Genomic DNA, 22099 nt, shown 5'->3' on the forward strand with positions numbered 1-22099 from the left:
GTCCAGGAGAAACGCGGTGCCCTTCATCACTGTCTCTGAGACGCAGCTGGGCCAGAGAGGCGGAACACAAACAGAGCAACAGCCAGCTGTCAGCTCAGAGCTCTGTGTGTGTGTGTGTGTGTGTTTCTTCACCAGCACAGAGCTTTGTATGCCTGTATGTGTCTATGTGTAGTCCATCATCAGTGCAGCTCAGAGCTGTGTGTGTGTGTGTGCGCGTGTGTGCGTGTGTGTGCGTGTGTGTGAGTGTGTGTGCGTGTGTGTGCGTGTGTGTGCGTGTGTGTGCGTGTGTGTGTGTGTGTGTGTGTATGCATTTATGCATTGGAGTGTGTATATGCATGTGTGTATTTGTACCTACTCCTTCAACTCAGAGCTGTGTGTATACACTCCTTGTGTGTGTGGATGTGCCTAGTTTAACCCAGAGCTGTGTGTATGCATACTTCATAGGCTGTTGAGCTTCAGATCGGCTGGCTCTGCATCTTAATCATTGATGAGCGCAAGTGTGTGTAATGCTTGTTAGAATGACTCATACAGGTCTGACATGGTAATCTCACTCCAGTTCTCTTTTCATTGGATTGTATATCATTGTAATGACCACTTCCAGATTGTGGCACAGGAAGCTGGTCACTTCATGCAATGTTGTAATTTTATCACAACCATTCCATGAATAGCACCACTTGCAGCCCTAATTTAGCAAGTCAGTTTGTTGGCAAAAGACAGCGTTCTCTTTTTCCATGCTGTATGTCTAAAATGGGAGACACAGCTATATGTGTATCGATATCAGAGATATTCATGCGGTCACATTGGCCACCAGTGCCAAGGCACCAGTTCAGCTCCACTCTGCACTAATAGTAAGAGGGTGAAAAGCTGTTGGTATCAAAGACGTGTATTCCTTTATACGTAAGGCTTCTGTGTTGCCTTTGTTTTTCCTGGTCTGCTGCAGGAACTAGGGTTGAAGCTATTGATTTGTAATTGACCTGCCACTACTTTCATTTTGGAACAGAGTGTTTTTAGTATAGCTGCACCAGCCAAAGCACATGGTTAAAATGCAGCTCTTTTGCTACCTTTAGACTTCAGCCAGAAGTGAAAAAGCTGTTGTGCACTGTATTTGAAAGTTGCTATTTAGAAAAAGGTTGTCTTTTAAACACAGAGTTGTTGGATTTGCGCTTGAAGGGTAGTCCTTTGTTTTGTTTGCTCGGTTACTGGACACAAAAACCTGCAATCTCTTCAGGCTGAGATCTAAAATTAGCGACACAAACCACGGCTGACCGGTTTCACCTGTAATTTGTGGCAGACTTAGATTTATTTACTGCGGTGGGAAGACTGAGAGGAACAAAGATTAGGCAGATAACCTGGAACATGTAGTATGAATGTGCGTTTGTGTGCATGTGCATGTGCGTGTGAGAGAGAGACAGACAGGTGCACCTTCTCCTTCCCCAGAGTGTGAAAGGTGTCCCACTGCTCTCTGACACCGAGAGGGCTTCTCCAGCTAAGCCATCTAGTGATCAGTGGGACACTGTCCCTGGATGAGGAATGTGTTGGTAGTCACCGGCTGCCCATGTGCTTCAGCAGCCTGTCTGTGGAGAGGATGGATGCTCAGCAGCATAGTGAGCAAGGCTTCTGCCCCTGCGTGGGACGCAGCTCGAAAAGCTAGGGGGCATTGTGCTTCTCCTGCAGTTATTAATACCAAAGGGAAGAACTTGAACAAAGTATTTGCCATTGCGTATTAGAAAGAAAAAAAAATCCTTCAACGCCATTGCGCATTAAACTCCATGGATTCTTCTGGGACACACAGACAGAGTATGAGATCGTTTATTCATAATATATGAACACAGTACTCCGTGACTCGCTCTTCTGTTGGTTCTCCAAACATTCTCCTGTGTGAGCTTAAACTGCATGTCTGATCAGCACAACACAACGTCTCCACAAAGAGCATCTGGGAGCTGTGTGCGGCTCGCTCAGACGAGATCAGGCTGTTGGGACTGAGGGAGCCGGTGCTGTCTGTCACCAGCTTTCTGCCAGGATGGACTTCTGTGCTCGGGAAAGCTGTCTGCACGGTTGTCACCTAGCCACACGCGCGCATGCCTGGAGCCGCAGTGGCATTCGTGACACTCTAGAGAATGCTGTGGTCCATATGTTGGTGCAGAAAGTGACAGACTCTGTCTTTGCCTCTTGTTGGGGGGTTGGGGGGGAGGCGGGATTGTGTGCAGTTCACTGGGGTAGTCCAATCACAAATGTGCGGCTTGTTCTTTATTCATCCTGAATATGAATCGTTTTTTATCACTGGGTGGGTGATGATTCTTACACTGTGCCAGATCTTACGGTGTTTGTGTTTAGATCTCAATCATCGTGTTATGTCCTTGTATCTGCTTCATAAATCCACAGCCGTCTCTTTTGGAATGATGTAAATGCAGTATTAATCTCTACTCCACCCAGATACAATGCGGACTCCTCAAGCAAGCTGTAAAACACATGCGGTCGGCCCAAGATGAGATCTCTGCAGAAAACAGCTTTGAGGTGCCTGTGTGTGTTCAAATGCGGATCGGAGATTGTAATCACCTCTCGGCAGACGGAAACACAAAGATAAACCTGAAGGCTTTTCATATCTGAGCAGAGAGCAGGGAGTGACTGAAGAAGTGATGGAATGCAAATGGGCTGATTAGCTTGAGATTCCCCTTGTGGACTGCGGCAATGCCAGAGCTCCAGTGTTTGAGAATGATGTATTGTTTTTTCAGGATTTTTGAATTAATTATTCCGAGGGGCTTTCTTGCGTTGTGCCAGGGAATTATATTGTGCCCATTTCACTCTGATCCCAGAGCTATTTATTTGTAGCACTCCATATTATGACTTGAGAGTTTAAGTAATAAGATTTTTTATTGGGTGCACCTTAATTTTTGGGAGGCTAGAGCAGAAGGAACATATAAATGAACAGAAGTTGACTGTCTAACATTAGCACATGGTTGACTTTTGACTTTCCAGTATCCGTTTTTATTAGTCTAAGGATATTATTCAGGTTTGTTTTAACAGATTCATTAAGATAAATGTCATTGGTTTGCAGTTTGTGCACTGTATTAAACAGGGCTCAAAAGAGGGGCAGTTATGAAAAGGCTAATGCAGAGAACAAGTCTTTTTGATCGTTCTTCAGCGATGTGTGAATTGGGTTGTCATTGCCTTCATAACACCTGTGAAACCAGGCAGTGAAATTAACCTGACTGTCTAGTAAGAAAATTTAATTCCCACTCTTTATTGGACAGGGACCTTGGCGCAGCTATTATCTATAATTTTCTGTCTGTCAGTGTTGGACTGAGCTGAGATCAGTAGGTAGGACTCAGAAGGAGACATGTGTGACCCGAGGGGTGAGGAATGTCTGGAGTGTCTTAATCTCTATAGAACCAGCATCTCTGCATAAACTGCCCAGCTGTGGCCCTGGATCCTTCTTCCATTTCTGTCTGAAGTATATGACTCTGACCACCCCCTCTACTGTCCACAAAGTGTATGACTCCTTTCACCTGTGCATCTGTGCATAAAATGCGCAGCTGTGACTCCTTTCATCTCTGCATAAACGACATAACTCTAGTCCCGAGTCCTCCTCTCTGCATTAAGTCTACGACTCTGACTCCTCTTATCTCTGCAGAATGTCTATGACTCTCACTGCTCTAAATCTCTGTATAAAGTCTGTGACTCTGCCTGTTCTAATCTCTGCGTAAAGTCAATGACTCTGACTGCTCTCATCTCTGCATAAATTGTGTACAACTCTGACCCTGCCCACTACTTGCTGGATACCGACCCGCGGAGTTGCGTTGCCAGGGTGATTGAATCAGGAGCGAACAATCAAATCCATGGAGTGTAATCTTAGCCGGGTGACAGATGGGTTCAAGCCTGCAGTTTCCAGGCTCTCTCTCTCCTCTCTGTCTGCAAAGATCCCAAAAGTTAGCGCAGGGCCAGTGTGTACCATTCCAGTCACGTCTTCCTGCTGACGGCGCCTCTATCTCTCCCTTTATTCGCCACATTTCTGCCCTCGCTGCTGTAGAAGTTGCTGCTGGAGGGCAGATCTCCTGTGGGCTTTTTTGTGGCTGTTAGGAATGTATTTAATGTCGTGTCACATTGTTGCACATCAGCATTGCTGGCGTTGCTCTTAACAGTAAATAAAAGAGCGCCTCTGGTATCGTGGTGCATAATGACAGTGTTTAAATCACGAATGTTCTTTTTCCACATATATTTCTTAAATGAGCTGCTTGTTCAAACTCCATTTGTCAAGTACAGTATCTTTCACTGAGCTCCTACTCAACCAACTGGTCCTGGAAGGTTAATGTCTTCAAGCAGAATTCTCTTCTCCTCTCAGCTCCTTTTGTGGCCTTTTACTCACAGCCATTTCCCCACTAACCCAGTCTGCCGCAGGCACCCTGGAAGGAGGGTCCGTCAGTTACGGTTTAATTGCCATGTAATACCGGCCACGCCCAATCCAGTTAGGATTACAGAGCGGGTCCGTGGCGTGTGGGTAGCTGGGATTATAGCTCAGGCCTGGCCTGTCACTGGGCCTGGATGCTGGTTGATGGCTTCATCAGGCATGGCTGCTGCAGCTGCTGGTTACAGCTGGGCTCCCTCACCCAGACACCACAGCCCCCCCCACTCCCCCACAACCACCTTAAGGCCAGGATCAGTGGCGAACAGAGCCATAAGTACCCAGCTGCCAGTATGTCACTGACAACTTGTGGGTGGTTTGATAAGCATCACTCTCGACCCTCTTAATGCCTGAGTCACATTTCCCTACAACCTTGAATTCTGGACCTGCCTGAAAGAGACTGTGCATGCTGTTATGTTGTTGGCATAGACCAGGGGCAGTTTAACTTTAAAAGACATAAGTGTGCTTTGTTTTGATTTGCTTGGATTTTATTTTGATGTGTCATGAAGTGTCACAGATTAGCTTGTTGTTGTGACTTTCGCTGTGCGTGTGGTCGTTTCCTTACAAGGGATGAGTTGGCAAGGTGTTTGAAATGTGGCTGGGAGCACGCTGTTTTGCATGACTGCATCTTGTCTTTCCAATCGATCCTCAGGAAAAGCGTCAGAGCGAGGCGCTCGCTGTCAAGGTCATTGCCTTGTATCTGTGGGCGGCCCCTGAAGGAAATGGTTAACAATATGAGTCAGACGTCCTCATGCGCTCTCAGGTTCAGGGAAATAAAGGCTTTTGAAGGCTGGAACATTTTCCCTTTTCTGAGTGGCTAAATTCCTATCAGCACTCTCAATCCAGCTGTGCTGATAAATGCTCACATTTATCATGTACCTAAATGTGACAATACCTTTTATCATTAGTGGTATCTTTGTCTCAGTCCGCATGTGGAAGTGTCTGTGTGATTTCTGGGGAGACGTGTATCCCGATGTGGCCTCAGAGAGAGGGCTGGAGCAGTCTCGTTCCTATGCCTCTGTCGGTGGCAACCATCCCACTGGGCCCCTTTGTGATTGGTCGGCTGTGCAAAATTACGCCACCTACCATCTCTAAATCACATTCTGCAAACAGGCCGCAATCAAGACGGAACATCTCATCTCGGGCGTGAGAATTGAATCCAGCACTTTGTTGTACTCTAAATTAACTAGCCAGCCTCCCTGCCTGTTAATTCTTTCAGCTTGGGAGGTGACGGAGCAGGTTTAGGGGGGAATCAGTCATTTAGAAGAGATTCTGTTTAGAAGTTCATAGCTTATTCAGACAAGTCCTTCTGGAAATTCAGATGTAGAGGCTTCTTTAAAAGCTGTGTTATAAAATGACCTTCCAACTGATAGTTGTACAGTACTGTATATTTGGACCAGGTTGGTCCCCCATTTTGTGACAGATGGTAAACTATAGAATATAATGCACCTATACACTCTCCAGTTTTATCTGAGTGTCAGCTTTTGCTGGACTTAATTCTGTTTCTCATTAGACAGCCCTGTTTTTCTCCACTCTTGATTGGATTTGCATTTCTTTTGAACGTGACATCATTGGAGTGTGTTGGTCCCTTGTTGTCTGTAATTAATTTTCAAGTCCTTTGTGTGAGAAAGGGCTTTGATGCTGCAGCAGATGCGGGAGGCTAATACAGACAGAGAAATGTCTGAATGGTGCCGAGTGTGGCCGTTTCCTCCGTTTGTGTCCGTTTCCTGTTGTGTTCCACCGTGGGGCTTAATTACCTCTGTCAAGTGCTCTTGGTGCCTTGCCATTTTTTCCTGTCCCTACATATTTATTTGAGGTAGGATGTAGAAGTGAGCTGCACCTCCAGTTTCCATGCAACACAGATGAACTGCTCTTACTCAGCAAGTTACCTGATTTTTCACTGTCCACACCAGTTTCATGCCTAGTTATTCACAGCCACAGCATCAGCCTCAGCCAGGCCTTTGCCTTTCATTTCCCTACATTTGTACAAGAATGCTGTGGGAACACTTTCAGGTGATTTTGTTTTTAGAACAGGTAACCATTACAGTTCATTTTGGTTGCATTGGCCTCTCTTTATATAATTCAGACTTGTCTGTCCCTGTCATGGACTGTCCAAGAAAAGTAGGTGGGCATGTACTCTTCGCTTCTATTCACAGGGAGCATTATCAGTGCTATGGCTTTAAACAGGTGACAGAGGAGTGCCGTTTCACTGCTGTGTATTTATCTAAAGGGCTTTTCTGTCCTCAGAGAAGAAATAGCCCTGAACACTGTTGCATCCCTATCTGCTTCAGTGCTGATGGGACTTCTGCTGCCATTTTTTGATATTAGGTCTGTGTCCATGAAGCTTAAACTTGTCCCTAATGACACAGATAAGCCAAACCTTCCTATTGCCGTGAATCTCATCTCTTTCGTAGCACAAGATCCTTTATAGTTGGAAACACAGGCTTAAGGGTGTCAAACCTTACTTAGGGTTCTGCTCTGATCAAGTTGCCTCATCTCAGAAATGGGATATCTGACTGGCTTTGGCTGTCTGCTAAATGAAAGTATTCTTAACTGAGGTCAGGAAAAGGATAAAACATACAATTGAGATGAGGTCAAACCAAGCCCAGCATTGGCATAAAATCAGATAGACCTGCCTTTATCATGGCTTCCATTGTAGCATTTTCCCTCTGAATAATTAGCGTGATCAATTTTAAAATGTTTAAGACTACTGATCCCAGAATGTCCTTTTTTCAGAGTGTGTGAGCTCAATCTGTACATGTACTACACCCATCTGTGAGAGCATAATGTTCTTGTACAGAGCTCAACTCAGGTTACATTATATTAAAATACAAATCAATTACAGTAACAGTGCTATAATGAAAGTAATAAATAATTTAAAAGCTGCAAGAGCTCCTGTAGTTTTTTAATATGTTAGTATTTTATATTGATGTACATATAACATTTACGTTATATAGGACTACAGTACACTGAAAGGCTGGCTTAATGACTAGTTGAAGGCTGACAGAATGAATATAGAGAAAATTTTATTGCTGGTGTGTCTCTCCTAACCGATGTGTAGGAGCAGCATGAATTTTGTGAGCAAGTAATTAATTTCTGTTGAAATGCCTGCAGTTGACATTTTAACCGTGTACCGAGTACAGAAAACATTATAACCGTATTAGCAAGTAGACAGGCACAGGACTCTTTTTCTTCAGAAACATTAGCTGTACTGTATCAAATCAGGTGCTGTATAATCAGATTCTGTTTTTATGTCTTTCCCTTATGTCTTTGCAAGTTAGTTATGAGCTATGACTTATTACTCGTACCCTGAGCCTGTTGGAGCAGTACATACCGTCCAGGACATCTGTGGATGCTTGCGTCAATAATGTTGTATCACTGGATTACATTTACAAATGTTCATAAACCAGGTACATCAATTTAAAAATTTTATCATACCTATTTTTAGAGTACTGGAGCACGACCGTTTGACCCCATGCTTTTCCAGCATGTGGGCTGAGTCTTTACTTATAACTCACCTATGGGCTTAGTCTGTACCTGCAATACATATGTTTGTGAGAGCACAACAGATATTATATATGTGTATATATATATATATATATATATATATATATATATATATATATATATATATATATATATATATATATATATATATATGTGTATGTGTGTGTGTGTATATATATTTACATAACACAAGCATTTACATATTTATGTAATTTAAGTATATTAATACAAGACGAATTGGAAATTGGGCAAGTTGACACTGCCAGTCTCCTCTCCTGCTGGTGCGTCAGAGTGCAGATGCTGCGGAGGTGTCCGGGCGTGGGCGGAGGTAACCGGATGTGGGCAGGTGCGGGTGGTTTGGCAGACTGGCAGTCAGAGCAGCCATCACGTTGTTAACAAAGCAGCCCCTCTGAACGCACGCTGTCATTGGTTTCAAGTGGAGTATATGCAGTTTTGCTGGTTTGTCGCCCAGCTGTGTGCTGGTGTCAGCCCAGTCCTGGCAGTGGAGGTGAATACTAATTGCTCTGGGTCGCATTTAAAAGGAATGGTGTCAGGAAAGCAGATTGGCTCGACTGCATTATTTAAGGGACTCACTTGTGATCTTCCCCCTTGTTCTTAGTTTCCCGTGACTTCAACTTTCTTTCCATGGCAGTTTGCTGTCTCCATCGACCCCGAGGATGGCGCGCTTGAAAGTCACTTGGTTGCGTTAGTCGGACGGGGCTCTGAAACTCCAATTTCGGTGATGAATTACATCAAATTGTCCTTTATAAATATTTATAAATGAGCTCAGTTTGTGCCAGTGGACTAATGGAAGAGCTAATGGGAGTTCCAACATTCCCTCGAAGGATTTGATCCTGCAGGCCCTGGAACAGACAGAGCGCAGCTACACTGTAGCCCAGGCCTTATCTGTTACCAGAAATAATCAAGAAGCACTTTGTGTGCGATACATTTTACCACAAGCCCATTAGAGTTCCAAAGTGGAAGGACAATATGGGTATAGCCAGGAAAACTATCGCAGCATCACAGATGGCCAAGTGTTTGCATGGGATCAAAAGATGATGATGTTTAAACTTTGCTATCTGCAGTTCACGACCCCACTGCAGACAGACCATTCCCTGGTTGCTTGCTGTTCAGAAACGAAAACACAGAATCTCCGCTTTAAAAACAAGATCACTTCTTCCTTTTTAGAAGGCAAAAAAACGCTTCAGCTGATTTCGTTGTGTTAACTGTCTGAAAAATGCCAGTATCTCTTTCAGTTACCATTCATCATGCGGTCTTAATTTGAACATGAAATTGTAAATTGTATGTTTGGGGGGAACCCCACAAACAGTGTTTATCTTAAAGTACAATTCTAGCAGTGCAATCAGTGGCACTTCAAGGCTGATTTGTGATTATGCTTTGCTGTTTGAATATGCTTGTGTCCAGTTAAACCCTTTCCGCTATAAATACATATAGTTTTGAAAGTGGGAGTAAGAAAAGGTCAGCCCCTCTGTCTATAGTACTCAGTATAGACAGTAGAACATTTCCTTTTGTAGAGGCTCATTGGTTACAGGGATTGTCTCAGTGGTAAAGCAGTGGAACAGATTTTTATTGGCACCTATTGAGTTTCATATGCATATACAGTTTGGTTTATCATGTTGTCTTATAACAGAAATGGGGGACACTAGTTTCAAAGCATCTTTTATATGATATGGTATGCTTTTTGTGGAATATAGCGACACCAAGTCAACCACATGATTGCAGACTTTTCTACTCTGATAACTGTAACAAGCTGGTGAATCATTAAAGTGGCTTGGCCATGTCATCTGAATGGCTCTGCTTCATCAGGCTTCTTCCTGTTGTAGCCCTACAAGGTCAGGGTATCAGGGGATCTACATGGTGTTGACTGGGTTCGTGGTGAATCACTTGACCCCACTTTCAGGTATGGTGAAGTTGTGTATCACCCAATCTCGCTCTCGTGTGTGGTGAGGGGGCGAATCGCCTGACCCCGCTCCTTGCCGTGATGCCCAGAGGAGTGGTTGCAGTGATGTTTCTGCAGAGCACCGTCATCGTCTCTGCTTGAGAAACGAGGGCTCCGCCCTTTCCCTCCACAGTCCCTCTTGAGCAGACGCGCAAGGCTCTAAAAGCCCCATCTGAAAGAGCATCTCTCAATTCGCCCTCACGGCGCTTCCCGGAATCAAACCGCACTCACAGAGGTGCACGGTAATTAAGGTTTTGTGCTCGAGGTGAGCAGGAGTGGCATTAGTCATAAACCTGCATTAGTCACAAGCGGTCTGCATTTGTCATGAACCCCCTGTGCCTCGCACCATGCAAAGCCTCTCCTAGCCGTTCCTCCCCCGCCTTGGTAGTCCTTGAAAAGTGGAAAAACTCATTTGCAGGGAGTGGATGACCTGGCTCTCTGGTTGTCCGCTTCATTGTTCAGTCTCCGCATAATGAGGTCCTGAAATAAACTGGGAGCGTTCTCATCCAAATCACGTAAACCGCTCTTGTCGCAACTGGTTATGCTAATGCAAATATTTTTATTATCTATTGGATGAGTACAATTAATTGGCAATCTGTTTCAGAGTGGCATTGAAAAACGACAGCGAATCAAACAGAGAGGGTAATGAGCAGAGTCCATTAGTTAGCAATATCAGTGGTACCAATTTGCCGCACTCCTCCACCCCCAATGTCGTGTTACTACTCCATTACTGCCTTGTTTACTAAGAGCCCAGCAGAGGACGCATTATGTGTTCAAACAGTTCGCTGTGCGGTTCAAAGCATTGTCCAGCATTACGGTAAGTTAAGAGGAGCGTGCTCACAGATGCAATTAGACTTTACTGTAATGCTGTTCCCGTACTCGTTGAGATAATAAAGTGAAGTAGATACATTGCTGCACTTTGGATTAAACTCAGGTCAAAAGCAAATTTGTTATGCTTAATGATGCTTACAGATATGTGTGGGATCCAGCCGTGTGTTTCAGGTTTAGTGTCATGACTATGTGCCCTCTCTAAAACTTGCTTGGAGAGATGAGATGAGAGATGAGAGAGGACAAATATGATTGCTATAGAGCACCAAAATCTAATAATATTTTTTAAAGGCCTGAGCAGAGTTTTATTCTGTGCATTAATACATCAGATAATTATCTTTATTGTATTTATCGTTAGAGATCACTTTGTTTATTCCTCTTGTCCCATCCCGTCTGCATAGTTTTCATGTATTTTGAGCCTTTATTGCATATGCTTGTGTTTTGTAAGGCTGGGTTAGAGGAGGACACCACCATTCTTAGCACTATTTGTCTCCTCTTCTGCCCCTGGTCTGCACATAAGAAATCTGCAGGAGCCTCAACATGGAGGCCCCAGTACCCATAAGCAGTCGGTCTTTTGTCAATTTATGCTCCGACATTAAGGCTAGCCTGAGCAGTGCGGCAGGGCACGGAGCGGTGGAGGTAAATCACACACACAGGGGTCTGTGCCAAGATGCCGGGGGGGGGTAGCTTATGTTACCACTGGGTGGGTTATAAAACAATGAGAGGTCTGCTAAAATCAGTAATAGGATTTGTGGTGCCTTCGTGTTATTTATTGTTGCTTTATTTGGCCAGACAGCGGTGGTAAAGGCAGGGTTCACGCAGTGGTCGTTCTCACAGCGCTGTGCTTTGCACCGCCGCACCGACATGACTGATCGCCACGTTCTGAATCTGCCCGTTTTCTGCACCCACGTTCCCAGGAGAGGAGAGTTTTAAACATTTTTTCCCCGGTAGCGGTTCTATTTTAGTGCGGCGGCAGCCAAGCCTGGAGAACAAAGCAGGCGCGCCAGCCTCCGTCCAAATAAATCGCTCAGCGCCGTCCCGAGTCCCCCTTCCATTCAATCTGCTCTAATTAGCTTTCAGCCTGTGCGCGCGCAACAGCAACACAGCTTCACCACTGTGTGCGCTTAACTTTTAACAGAAATGTACAGCGTTGAGGCCCAGTGGGGTGTCACTGCAGTTTACAAGTGCTGAGATGATGTGTTCGGTGGTCTGTCTCAGCTGAGGTGACTATAAGAGCCCTGCCCAGGACTGCTGTTTTCATCTGTAGGGGCCCTCGCTCTGTGAACCCCCCCCCCCCCCCCCCCCCCCGTGGCGCCACTGTGTACCTCTCACCGTTCCCTGTGCTGGAACGCTCCTTTATTAGTCAGGCCTCTGATGAAACCGGAGATGTGCCACTGTCGCGTTTCAAAACCTGACCCACAATGAGGCCCTGTTTCACAGGAAGATGCCACGCTCACACAGGGCTACGTGATGTCATGTGATGTCAGACCCCTGCCAAATAAATGCTAAACGATGAAAAATTGGACAATTAGACAATGGTCTTCATTTAGGGGACGATGCTGTCTCCGTGCAGCAGAGAGGACAGCCTGGGGGAGTAACGAGGCTTGATCAGTCAGGAGATGAAGTGAATGGCCTGACCTCGGGTCAACCTCTTTCACGGTCAGCTAATTGCTTTATTTCTCTCAAGTTTTACCTGGGAAGGTTGTCACCACCGCCACAGGCTAGGCGGCAAATCTGCATTCCTGTTTGGAAAGTAAAATGTCAAAAATAAATTGAAAATAACCCTTTGCTGTGTGTTTTATTTATGAGAAGTCTTTCTATTTTAGCGCAACAAAAACGTGCCAGTAGATTGCGTTACAGGAACTAAAAGCCCTCTTTCCCTACTCGCAGGCACTTTATCAGCCAAAAAAGCAAAGTAGAAACAACTCCTCTGGGCTCCAGTGTCCAGTTTAGCTGGCTGATGAAGGGGAAATGGACATGTGTCTTAATAGCAAATTCTTTTGCTCTTAATGGCCTTTTGTCATTCCATGTGGGTAATAGCATCATTAAAGTCATTTACGCTGCGAGGAGCTCTGGCACCTTCTCAGCTGCTTCACTTTAACCACATTCTCTTGCAGTGGCAGAGTTTTTCATTCACATTATAATGCAGTTTTTCTCTCTTGCGTCTGCTAAGGCTTTCTGATTTGAGTGAGGAAGTGTGTCGTGTCAGCTTCATATGATCCAGTACAACAACACAGTGGTAGGAAATGCATTCATGAATACACATAGGCCTGTAAGTGTACTGTCTTTCATTTATTCATGGTAACACTTCACTTGCAATCACAGGCCATAGATATGCAATGAAGGTGTGCTGGATATGGCTCATTACACCAGTTTATTTGCTGAAAAAAAAACCCACAGCCATCTGCCCGTGGCTGTAAACTAACATACTGTGTGTACATTAATTATATCCCAGTTCTGATGACAAGGCAAGTGGCTACGCCACCTGCTTTAATATAGAAATGAAAGGCTTGCAGCACAGTATTTTTGGTTAGCTTTTGGGAGACCTGTAAATAATACAAGGGGGAAATTCTCCCCCAGCTACTGAACATACTGTAGGATACTCAATTACACTCATTTATTAAGGCAATAAATCCAGTAAAATTTAGAACAGCTGTAAAAAAAACCTTTTTATTCCCACCTGAAAGAAAAAAAATTATATTTTGTGGTGATTACTCATGTTTGCCTGAGACTTACAGTCATTGTAACAAACCCCCAGATCAATTCTGATACATGGATGATTGACAGATCATCTCTTAACAAATGCCATCACACACATTTTACATCCCATAATGGGTAATCCCTCAAAGTCAGTAACACTCTGCATCCTGTGCTGTCAGGTTGAAAGCTCTTAAAGGAATACAGCAGGAATTAAATTAATTCCAATGTCATTAAATTACTACTGAAGATGCGGAAGAGCAGGCAAACCTGTTAATCTTGCATTAGATACGTATCATGGAGGCCCTTAGATTTAGCCTCTGTCCTCTCGCAGTCAGAGTGATTCACCTCATGGTGGCTGTGACGGTCATGGGTTGTGACACTTGGGTCATTGTTTTGAGGTAACAAGCTCGATTCTATCACACGCCCACCTGTCCCCACCTGAATAACCCTCAGTCAGTCCCCCCACTGCAGTACAGAGGTCAGTGGGGGGATCTTACGTAATCCTGATCTATTTTATTCTTACCTGCCTTGTGCAGGTCACAGACAGCAGCGTATAAATCCATGATTTTGCTGTGACAGTGCTTGCTTTTCCTGTCCTAGATCTTAGATAGTTCGTTTCCATTACTCACAGCAGCAGTAGCTGTGTCTAATGAGCCAGAGCAGATAACGAGGGAGGAGTAGCAAAACATGGACAAAAAACTTTTTTTATATCAGCCTAACTGTTAAGGTGCACAATGCACAAACATGGTGTGAAAGGACAGCATAATTCTGAAGAAAATGGATAAAGTAGAGCGGTGCTGGCGGAAGTTATGGGGGGCTGGCCTTACTCTGAGCAAACCCGGAACCCAGCACAGAAACACTTCAAACAGCCCATTGTTACCCTCTCTGCTTTTTCAAGGCTCTAAATAAAGCACCTCAAATCACAACAAAACCTCTGCAGACTACCACCAACACAGTCTCCTTTGGCACTGGGATCGATCCGCAGCATGCCGTGAAGGTTCAGGATTTTTCAAAGCAGTAAACAACGCGTGAAATAGCTTAGCTTTTTAGTGTCCATGTTAAATGTCAGGCAGGTCTAGTGTTCACTGTGTTTGCGGTCCGCTGTCCTGGAAAGGAACTAGTGTAGTTTCAGAGTTTGTTACAGCATGGTGGAGCCGGTGGCATGCCGAGCGAGAGATGATTAAGAAGCGTGATGTGAGTGTTTGTGACGGAGAGGCGCAATTAAGCGGACGTTGAGGGCCCCCCTGGCCCAGAACAGGACTGCTGCTCCGCCTTTTCCCCTGTCACAGTGCAGGACACAAGAGGGGGCGGGGGGTGCGAAGCCAACAAGCTGGAGGGTCTCCGCCAATTGGAGCTGAGAGCTGCTCTTCCCAGATTGAAGGGCCCAATGTCAAAGTCGTTTCATGCCCTCGGAAAGCCGAACCCAAGAGGCGCCAGTGTTGGTGAGAGACGTGGCGAGGCAGAGTGATTCGCCACGGCAACCTGAACGATATTGACAGGGTGTCAGGTTGCGGAGTGAGGTCCCGCCTTTGGGCGGGGAGTGAGAGTGACCGGGACGGTCAGCAGAGAGCGACCCGGTCCGTAAACAGCTGAAGAGGATGGAAGCTGGTGAGAGATAATTAGTGTTGGTCTCGGGTAGAAAGAGAGCAGGGCTGTAGTGCTTGAAAGGGAGGGAGTTGGGGGATGGGGGTGTGGGGGAAGGCAGGGATTGATGGCATTGATGATTGATGTCTCGGTGGCATTTCTCTGATCAGCTGATTTTGGGGGCAAGAGAGGGGCCCTAGGATCTCTCTGAACGAAATTACAGGCACCGGCTCCTGTGGGAACTAAAGTAGCTTTAGAGGACTGGGGGAAGATCGTGTTCCTCCCCTCACCCCCCACCCCACCCCCTCCCTGCAGCAGAACGCGACTACTGTCTTGGCACCCTTCTCTCCGTGCTGAACTCCGGAGGATCGTACAGACCGGCGCGGTAACACCAGAAGGAAACAGATACAGGAACTCGCCATGAGGAAAGAGGTAAATGCAGAGAAGCAGCTTTCCATAACCCTGGGCAGACAGAGTGTCACAGCGGGCAAGGTGGTGTGTAGCTATCGGGTCTCTGGGTGACAGTGACAGAGTGGTGACGTGGAGACCCGCAATATCTCTGAATAGTAGTGGCTTTTGTGGGCGTTAGCAGCAGTAATGAAAATGCCACTATGTTTCAGCCTTTCAGGGTCTGGTGCCAGCGTGGTTTAGTTTGCGCATTGGGGGGAGGATTAGCAATAAGCTGTGGTTTGTTGGGGAAATTGAGAACAGTGCTGTGGTTGTACCTGAGTATCAGAGGGCACTCTGCGATGGATTTATTCAGGACTGAAATTGCTGCACAAAACGTGCTGCCACAGGGTCTGTTTAAAATGAACCAGGGTGGTAGGGATGGGCCATTATAAGCAGGTATTAAATTTGTCTTGTTAGGGCTGTAGGCTTTGTGTGTGCATGGTCTGTCCAACTTAACCCTTTGTCTGTGGTTTGTTCTCAAATTTGAATTCACTTTCTTTTCTCAAAACAGTTCAGTGTTTCTCATTATCAGATATATCTGTCCAATGATAATTAGAGGGTAAACTACTGATAAGTTCAGCAAACTGCATTTGAGGCCCTTTAAGAGTTGCCTCCTGGCTGAAAATATGCTGTAACTAAATGGATGAAGAAAAGAACTGTTTTCTGTTGAGAAAAGTCTGGAGTGATTATGAGAGCTGATCAAAGCTTGACCATTTTCCACTTGTTCCTCCCCACGTAATCGCTGAGTGTTCGCTAGCCTGATTAGGAAATCGCACAACGTCGTGAAATCAGTGGAGAGGAACTGAAGGCTGGAATTGTTTGAATATTATATGCAGATTAATGCGTCACAGCAAATGTCAGATTTTAACTGCAGTACCTCAGCTTTGGGCAGCAATTTTGTTATACCGCATTGGTCGTGTTTTAAGTGGAAACTTCTAAAACCACAGCAACATAACTCGCCAGATCCGTTGATCCCCGTCCAAATTTCAAACACATTCCACCTGTTAATCTTTAAATAAAAGTGACCTTTGATTAACACACCCGCCTGCCACGCGGAAGCTCAGAACCAGTCGCAGTTTCGGGTGTCGGATTTGCCTGATATAGTCTGTCTGTCCACACTCCACTTACCCTAGGCAAGGGTGAGTGTTGTCATTTAAGGTGTGGGTCATGTTTACGGACAGACTGTCAAGTCAAGACATAACACGTGGTGACTGTTTACTTTCTAAGGCTAAGCCTCACACTCGTTCTGTTTCAAAGAGATTCCGCCGGTGGCGATTTACCAGATGGCATGCTCCGGACCCCGTCTCTCGTGCCAAACGGGCCGTTGACACTAATGGGAAGCAAACTTTACTTCAGGAGCTTTCCCGCCTGACTGTGTTCATGTCTTAGCGGTTTGACACAGAGGAGAAATCGCCCCAGGCATGTTCCTCCCATGCCTGAGAAGAGAATTAATGGAGAATGCATCACTGTGATGGACAGGGTGTTATGGTAGCATGGAGGGGATTGATCTGTGTGGCTGGGAGAAATACGTTGGACACGGTATACTGTGTCCTGGTTTCCGTCTACGTAGTGATTGACAGTAATTCCAGCAGAGCGATGGAGTGCGCTGGTCATGTGGTTCGGCCTGCTGTTTGTGGCAGGTGTAATGTGTCATGGCGGGGGCGGCCGCTGTAATGCTAGCCGTGCTGTTTGTGTAACCCCTAACTGCTGTCTGTCACTCAGGCGTGCCGCACGCCGTACACCGGAGAGGCAGTGCTTCAACTGGAGCACCGGTCATGGATTCCCTGGACTTTCACCCACCGTGCTGATTTGAAACAGCCGTTGGTGAGGGTGCTGCGTGCAGCTGGCAGTAGAGTTCTGTGCAGTAACTGGCGTATCACAGTACAGTCTGTCTCACGAGTGCTGCTGAAAGGACACTCTCAAAGCCCAGCTGCTTTCACTGAGTGTGGGTAGGAACATTTGAGAGAGTTATTTCTATTGTAACGTCATACACTCAATGACTGAATGAGTTGTGTGTGTGTGTCTGTGTGTCTGTGTGTCTGTGTGTGTGTGTGTGTGTGTGTGTGTGTGTAAGCGCACGTGCGCATGCATGCGTGTGTGTGTGTGTGTGTGTGTGTGTTTGTGTGTGTGCACGTGTGTGCACGTGCATGTGCCTCCTGGTGCATGCTTGTGTGTATTTGTTTACATATGTGCATGTGCAATATCTGACAAGTCTTTGAGGTGAAAAAGATTAATGACATACACAATGGGTTACATGTAGATTCAACACAAAACACCATCTTGACTAAAGGTAAAGGATTTTGTTTTTAAATTGGGCAAATTCTCTGTTAATTTCTCTGGAAATGCAATACAGTATAACAAGCAACACCACTGTGCTGTGTAGTTGTTTGTTCACAATGCGGCAACGCAGTAAATTCCATGACAAGTAGTTCAGAAGTAATGTGGGGGGAGACAAAGGAGCCAAAGAATGCAGATTGGTAATTATCCGTGGAGGGGACTCTGCCATTGTGCAACCCCAGCGGAGTTCACAGAACTACACACTGTTACCAGGAACGGAGCCCAAACCAGCACTGGGAGTGCTCACGATTTACTGTGCTCACTGAACTCTGGAGAAATTACAATCTATAAATCTCTTCCAATGGAAGGATTGTGTTGTGTTTTTCTGCTCAGCTGTCAGCCACTTAATTAAAACTTCGCAAACAACGTGGGCATGAGCGTCTCCTCAAGGTTGATTTGAGACTGATATTGTGACGCATTAATATTTGTGTTCACCGTTGACCGTGCTGTTACTAGTGATTGTTATTCAACAATGTTTCTGAGAATCATTCTTTTTTGGTGGTCTCACCTCGCAGTTATTGGGCGGGGTATACTCAGAAGTATTGGGAAGAAAAGAATTTTTCTTCAGGGGAAACAATACTGGTCAGGTTAGATCTGTAATTTAGTGTCCTTGTTGGACTAAAGTGAAACTGACTGCAAGAACATATAAGCCTTCACACAAACACAAGCTGGTTTAATCACATTGTGCAAGAACAGAGGTGCTCTGGTGTTCCACAGCTCCCATCAAAACACCATGTTGAATGTTTATGTTGTGACCACAGTGCTATTGAAATATATCATATGCACATAGTCTTCATAAATACTGACCACAGTATTTTAGAAGCCATGTTTCATAAATCCGCGATCCAAGGTCTGAGCTGGGGGTGGAGAGTGGGTGGTGGGCCACGCCCTGTTTCCCCCACATTTCGGCTTACCCTTTTAATGCCATGAGTATGCTTTAAAGAACTGCAGCACCTGGCAAAAGAGGGAGTTGTTTACCCTCCTGTCACCTTTTAATGCGAACAAGATGTACCGCCATGTGCCTCAAGTCAGGGGTTCGATTGCACGCCTCACGCCCCCGCAGTGGGGACAAGGGGGCGGAGGTATCGCCTTCGCCACTGTATCACCGCGCTGTTTGTCGTGATTGATGTGCCAAGCAGGAATTATCTGCCTTCACCACCACTCCACACCCACTGACACCTGCCCCCCCCCCCCCCCCCCACCCCCCCGCCAAGGTAAATGCCCTTCCCTACAAGGGGAAGAGAAGGTTTGCGCTAATGGCAAAGTTGAGCGGGTTATTTTCATCGGTGCGTGGGTGTGTTTTGAGCTGAAGCAAAGGGATTTCAGAGGGCAGTGGGAATGTGGTGGTGGGCTGTAGGGATCAGGAGAAGCCTTCCCTTGGGCTCTCATCTGTGCATTAATGCAGCTCGCTCCAGTAATTTCGTCAGTTCAGCTTCGCTATACGATATTAAACATGCTACAGTCAATGCAGAAAAGCCGCCACTGTCAATAACAGAGAACTCAATATGATCCCCAGTGTATGAGAGGATAAATGTTCTCTGGCTGGTCTCCCCTGTTTAATGACTTTTCAGGTTTTAATCATTGCTGTTTGTCCCTGTGCGCCAGCTGTCATGGTCATCGATACTGGTGTCCATAGTATTTGAAGGGAAAAAAAAAAAAAAAAAAACAGGGTCAAATATTTCCAGGGCCAGGGAATGTCACAATTGCAGGAAGCATAATGAGAACACAAGCTATTCTCTCCCTTTTCAGTTAGCGTTCTCCTGCCACAGTTTCATTATCAGAGTCACTTTTTATTATTATGAATACAGCAATTCATGGAGATATGGGGCATCATCATACTGGATCAGTGGACCGTGCATGGGATGAACAAAGTTCTCAGAGCCTCTGAGGTGTATAAGTATACATATAAACCTCAGATGCTCTGAGAACTTTGTTTATATTATATATGCTTATATGTACATACAAATATGTATTTCAAACCTACAGATTGATTACAGTGACAGTTTTAACACAACTGTAAAAGTTGTTACAGTTGTGTTAAAAGCAAGTAAAAGTTTGAATCTGTTATAGTTCAAGGTTAAATTCCATTCCAGCCCTGTATGAGTGATGAAGGCGTGGCCTCTGCTTTGTTGCTGTTCTGTGTGATGGCGGTGAGGAAATGGCTTAAATTGCTGCAGTCACCAAGATCTCTGGGAACTGATCAGAGGGGTGAACACCTGCAGGGCTGCGGGAACAGAAAGCAGCAAGGGTAGATATCCAGCCTGCCTCTGTCCCTGTCTCTGTGTGCTTTGCCCCCCGGAGACAAATGGCCCTGTCATTAGAGGAGCAGAGCCTCAGTAAAGAAGGCAGTGAGGTTTGTCATTGGTGAAAGCAGGGGCGATTTATTTCAGAAGAGATGCTGAGGAACCCGTGCCCGCATCCTTCAGGATGCGCGAGCCTCGTGGTCTGGTCAGGAATTGAGCTTAAACAAATTATTTAACGTGTATTAAGTCATGGCTCGAACAGAATTTAAAGTGTTGCTGAAAGGCAGTGTTCGTTTAATCATCAGTTGGCAAAGTTTCCTCAATGGTGTTTTGTCGCCTGTTGGTTCTGATTGGTTGATGCAGGATAATCCTTGTTTTTGTACAGCTTCCCTCTCAAACAGCTGGTCGCTTGATAAAGATGGCAGTGGCCAAGTAACCTGCTGTGTCTCAGTTTCTGTGTTGGCAAGATATTATTCCCTGAAAGTGTTCTCCTTTGTTCAGGAATAGATTTGATGTCATACAGTGGCTAAAACTCTGAAAAGCATTGTGGAGAATGTTTTGTGGAGAACTCAATAATCACTGAACACCAGTTACGGTCTGGGAGGTGTTGCAGGTGTCCCCCAGAATAAAGCTGGTCTTTTGGATTCTGCCTGTTGGATCTTTCCAGAGATGAATTATCTGTGTTTGAAAATAAAGCCAAGAGAAAGTGTTTAGTCAGTTAACGAGCACACGGCAGATCAATGGTATGGATTTACAAATGCTCTTTATGCAACCAGACATTGCTGTGGGTTTATTTCCTTGTGGAAATGCCCTAAATGCGCTTCAACACTGCAACATGATGTACGCACTTTCCAAGTGTTCTGCTGTTCTCCTTGTGGAACCCATTTATTCAGAACTATGATAAGCTGGCATTACATTAGCATCCTGGGACTTACTAAAATTAGGTGAACGTTGACTACTGCATAATGATGCATAGAGTTAATGGAAAGGACCAAAAATAAACCAAGTTGAAGGTGATGTTGATATAAAGAAAAGGAGTTGTATGAATGAAAAGGTTTCATAAGATGTGATAGTGTCTAGTGTCCTAGTATGCGTCAGTGCTGATGTTTGTACTGCGTAGGCAAAAGGTTTCGCAACTTTCCACATTATTTTTCCTCCCTTGGCCTCAGGCATGCTTATTGCGGCCACAGGGGAAAATGGTCTCAAATGAAATCGATACTAATCCGTTCATGTAGAGCGTCCAGCCCAAACAGGCTGTGATTTATCACTGTTACCAGGGGTACAGATGCAAAAAATATTACATTAGAGATGGGGGGGCTATTAATTTCATAACACAGTGAAGACTTCAGCAAAAAAAAAACTTCTGCTATTTGTAAGGTCTGACTTTCAACTGCTCTGATTGGACCAGTGATGGACAAATAGTGTATAATTTAGCTGACCTTGTCCAAACATCCCGTCATATTAATTGACCACACAAGATGATGGAGGAGGCTTGGTGTTTTCTCCTCGCTGTTGAATGTGCAGGGACAGTGTGAGAGTGACTCCCGGTCATGGCTAAAGATGGCTGAAGTGTCCTCAAGTGACCAACGGGGCTCCTCTGTACAACCTTGAAGCTGATTTAAAGAAGGCGTGTCCTTTGTGGTTTTAATGAAATCTGTTTTTCAAAGATGCCCTGTATTAACATACTATATTAACAATATCAACACGCGGCTGAAAGAGACCAAAGAGACAAGGGCTTGAAAGAGCAAAGACACGTGCAGTTATTATCACAGAGCTTTGCTGAGAGGTTGGATGTTCTTTCTTAGGCACAGAAAAGAGGTATGCACAGTAAAGCTTTTTGAGTCTTATGCTAACATTGGGACTAGTGCTGATGCCAAGGCTGATGTCAGTTTGAAGTAGAAGAGTCTGTATGACAAGCTCTGTCCTCCAGTAGGACTGAAGCAAGTTAACATGAAAGACACCGGACTCTCCTGGGGTCCTGGTAAGAGGTCTCTGCTGTGCAGTGCAGTCCCTGTCCTCCTCAGAACAGAATGACTTTTCCCCTGCTAAAACGGAAACAAACATGGACTGTCACTCCACATTACTCTCTAC

At 45.3% G+C, this 22099-nt stretch overlaps 1 protein-coding gene across 3 annotated transcripts in view; it reads left to right on the plus strand.

Annotated features, from left to right (window-relative positions):
* Positions 1–22099, plus strand: part of LOC118787664 (pleckstrin homology domain-containing family A member 7-like) — a 96477-nt gene that overhangs the window by 27280 nt on the left and 47098 nt on the right. The gene's annotated exons all lie outside the window — the stretch shown is intronic.

Source organism: Megalops cyprinoides, chromosome 13 (assembly GCF_013368585.1).
Source record: "Megalops cyprinoides isolate fMegCyp1 chromosome 13, fMegCyp1.pri, whole genome shotgun sequence".
Taxonomy (NCBI): Eukaryota; Metazoa; Chordata; class Actinopteri; order Elopiformes; family Megalopidae; genus Megalops; species Megalops cyprinoides.